We start from the raw sequence: 3,853 nt of genomic DNA on the forward strand, positions 1-3,853 counted from the left end.
TACGATGACGGATGTAGCTGGTTTGCAGCAGGCAACCTCAACGGCAACAAATTGTAGACGGCGACACGGGTCGGGCACAAACAACCAAGTTAATGCACAGAACCTCCTTTACTTCGATTTATTGCTTCAAATGAAACCACGACCGATTCAATTTGAAAAATCGCTTTATTATAAACGCTTAAACTAAACCAAGGCACATAAATACAGGTAGAAGCCAAAATGACGTTGCTCTCATGAGAACCAAACCTTTAAACTTCAACTTGTTTTCCTTTTATTTCCTATATTTCGTTACGCTTTGAGTGACATGTCGTTCTTTTTTTGAATGTTCGTTAATGACAAATTTTAATTAGCATTTGAATTTTTGTAGTGTCGTGCGGTTTATACTTAGTCTATGTGTTAAAAATGCAACACCTGAAGCGCTTTTTTTTATGTGGTGTTAAATATAATGAAGACACCACTAATTTTTTTAACGTGCCTCAATGTACTTGGCGTAAGGAGCGTTGGGAAAGCAGCTGTGGGGTAGAGCTGCAGCGAAATGCCTTGCTGTGCGTTAAACATTTTAAAGCAGCAGATTTCATAAATACACCGGGAGGTAGAGGAAAGGCACGTTTGATGTCAAGTGCTGTTCCTATAGCCCTTATGCCGGAAAGTCCCTCCAACAACACTGCAACTTATAAATCAAAGACAGAAAACAATATACAAATTAACAAATTTTAACTAAAGAAAATAAATAAATAAAAGCAAAACTTCGAATTTACTCAAAAACGTCAACCAGCGAAATGTAATTTTTTATTTTTCCACGCTCATTTTTATTTTTACTCTCCCGAAAACTTTGACTTTTGTAGGTTTGATGTCAATTTGGCTTCTACCTGTTTTTATTGTACCATGAAACTAAACGCGAGTAACTTTACGCTTCCAGATAAAACTGCTTCACGATTTTTGCGCGAGTGTGAGAATAAGAAGACTTATAAAGAGATTTACTGATATTAAGGCACAATGTATAAACGCGAGCGGTATTAACGAGATCAAAATGAATAATAATAAGAAAAAATGCAAGACTAGACAAATATGTTTATCCATGATGCAATAATGAAAGGTGTTATACGTTGGCAACTTCTCGCTCTAATCCGCCATCTTGAACTACCTTAGGAGAAACTGTGTTGTTTCTTTGCTATTTTCACTGAACATTTCCCAAAATATTAGAAAAAATTCTGAACAAGCTACATTGATTCAATTTTCGTTGTTCGTTTTGTTCTTATTCGCTGACATTTGTTTTCCAATTGCGTGAAATTTGGTAAGTATTGTAATAAAACCGAATTATTTTACAAATAAGTTATAATTTTGCATTTATTAGGTCATTTCCTTAGTGTTTCGCTGACCGACCTGTGCTGGTATTGTGATTAAGGGCTAATACACGTAAGTTACAACATATTATTTTGACTTTATTGATGAACCATTCCATTTGAGCTCTTTGTTATTTCAAAACCTAATGAACCATTTATTCGCAGATTTTTCGGACGATTCTGCTGTGCTGCGTTCCTGCTCCGCCTGTATATTGCTCCGCCCGTATTTTATAGTGTTGCGTTCCTGTTGCGCCTTTGCATTAGTGTGTGCGTTGTGATTTAGACACGTTGAAGTAAGTTGAAACCAGGTTCTCGTTTGTTAAAAACCTAAAAAACCATTTATTTGCAGATTTTTTGTATGCTTCTGCTGTGCTGCGTTCCTGCTCCACCCGTGTATTAGATTGCTGCGTTCCTGTTAACATACATATCGTCGCTTAAAGTACAAAACCGCGTAACTGACATTTGCTGCTAAAAATTGGATTCGCTCACACACGTTTTTGGATCAATCCTTATCCATTCTTCCTGAAATATACTAGCCAAAAATGCGATTGCTTTTTACAAAAAGATAACCATTTTGAAATATGAGTGTTTTTACTCTCTAGAAATTAATTTATGCAACCTCGCATACGTGGGTTTGCATTATCTCTATACGCGGTTTTGCAATTTATTGATACATGGTTTTGTACTTTAAACGACGATATGTATGTAGATGTATGTACATGTATATCACATATATTGACTTAGATATGTATACACAATTAATGGTGTACATAAATTTTTTTATATTGAAACTAGATATGTATATAGTACATATTTTATTATTATTAGTCGGTTCAAAAAAGTCCTATCTCAAATAAAAATACTTCGAAAATGTGCTGAGATAGGGTGTTTTTGAACCGAGTTCCGAGATAGGGCATTTTTCAATCAAATTCTAAAATAGGGCGTTTTTCAGCCAAATTTTGAAATAGGGCGTTGAAAAGCTTTCTGATATCGGGCGTTTTCGACCTGACTGCCGAGATAGGTCGATCTTCTACTCAGCCATCGATATATGGTCGAAGTTTTCTTTATATAGAAGACGATTAAACACGATTTGTTTTTAATCGATTCTAAAAAAACTAAGGTAATTTTTAGCCACTTCAAACTTGCATATAATTAGACTAAAATTGAAGGGGCTATAAAACTGAGTGCTCAAAAAAATTCTAACACTTCTGAGAAAAAGGTTTGAATTTTGGTTGAAAATTTGTTGTATTTTTTGTAGTTTTCTACGAAGTTTTAAAATTCGGTTTATATGAGTTTTGTTAGAAATTCAACTTTACTTTTGTTGCAAATTCTTAGCAATAAATAAATTAACATGAGAGGGAAATAATATTACTTTGAAATGGGGTTGCTATTGATATGACCGATACTGTATGTATATAATAAATTTTGTACAATTAAAAAAAGTGGATTTACTAAAATGAACACAACGTATTAATTACAAATTCTGAAATATGTCGTCAATTTCAAAAACAAATAAATAAAACTTTAAAAAGTAGTCAATGCTTGCTGTATGACACGAACTTGGATATACGTGGACTTGGGTAATGTATAATTCCTTATATGATTCCTCAAAGTATCCCTTGTATAACACTGTGGAACACAAAAAAACCTTAGTGCGACTATATCAGGTTTGATAGCTGTTGGCCATACCAATAATGCCTCATACTAAGATTTACTAGATCAATTCGTGTTCTCCGAGAAAAAAAATTTTCACGATCCAAAAATCTGAAAAATTGTTTTTCTCCAAAGTTTGAACATTTATCGTTTTTGGCCTATATTTTGTTGAAAATACCATACAAAGCAAATATAGGGCAAAAAACAAAGAATTTTCAAAATTTTGAGAAAAGAATTTGGCGGCTATACTCAGATTTTTGAATCGTGAAATTTTTTTTCTCGAGAACACGAATTGATCAAGTAAAACTGAGCATGAGGCATTATTGGTATGGTCAACAGCTATGAAACCTGATATATGCGCACAAGAAGCCTATATGAAAGAGGGGGACAAAAGATCACACGTAAATGAATTCCTCTTTTTGGCCTGTACAATATAAGGGACACATTTCAAATTCATAAGGGATAATTTTCTTAGTGATACGGCTCATAAAAGGAATTATATAAGTCATACTGTTCTAGCTGGGTATTCATCAGCTCGAAAATTTTAAGCATATTATCATATTCCTGTGAATAAAAACACGCCTAATTTTATTATTTTAATTATCTACAATTTTATGAGACTACCAAGCCATATATATACCTATTCTGATAATCGGAACGCTGTTGAGAAGGCATACAATTTAGTACTTTTTCAACTAAAAGGCTTTTTTTTATTCCCGTTTATCTTGTACTTTCAAAATACAATATTGACCTAAGGTAGTTCGATTTCGAGCTGTCACAACGTACAACACCTTTCATTATTGCATCATGATGTTTATCTATGATATCTGTCAAACTGCCGATCGAGGGTTGCCAAT

At 33.6% G+C, this 3,853-nt stretch overlaps 1 long non-coding RNA gene across 1 annotated transcript; it reads left to right on the forward strand.

Annotated features, from left to right (window-relative positions):
* Window positions 1-1,255: 1,255 nt before the first annotated feature.
* Window positions 1,256-2,047, forward strand: LOC118735255. The gene is made up of 4 exons (XR_004992551.1): window positions 1,256-1,294; window positions 1,355-1,416; window positions 1,509-1,636; window positions 1,693-2,047. It is a non-coding gene; the product is annotated as an uncharacterized LOC118735255 (long non-coding RNA).
* The last annotated feature ends 1,806 nt before the right edge of the window (window positions 2,048-3,853 follow it).

Source organism: Rhagoletis pomonella, unplaced genomic scaffold (genome assembly GCF_013731165.1).
Source record: "Rhagoletis pomonella isolate Grant_MI unplaced genomic scaffold, Rhpom_1.0 Rhpom_scaffold_00003, whole genome shotgun sequence".
In the NCBI taxonomy this organism is placed as follows: Eukaryota; Metazoa; Arthropoda; class Insecta; order Diptera; family Tephritidae; genus Rhagoletis; species Rhagoletis pomonella.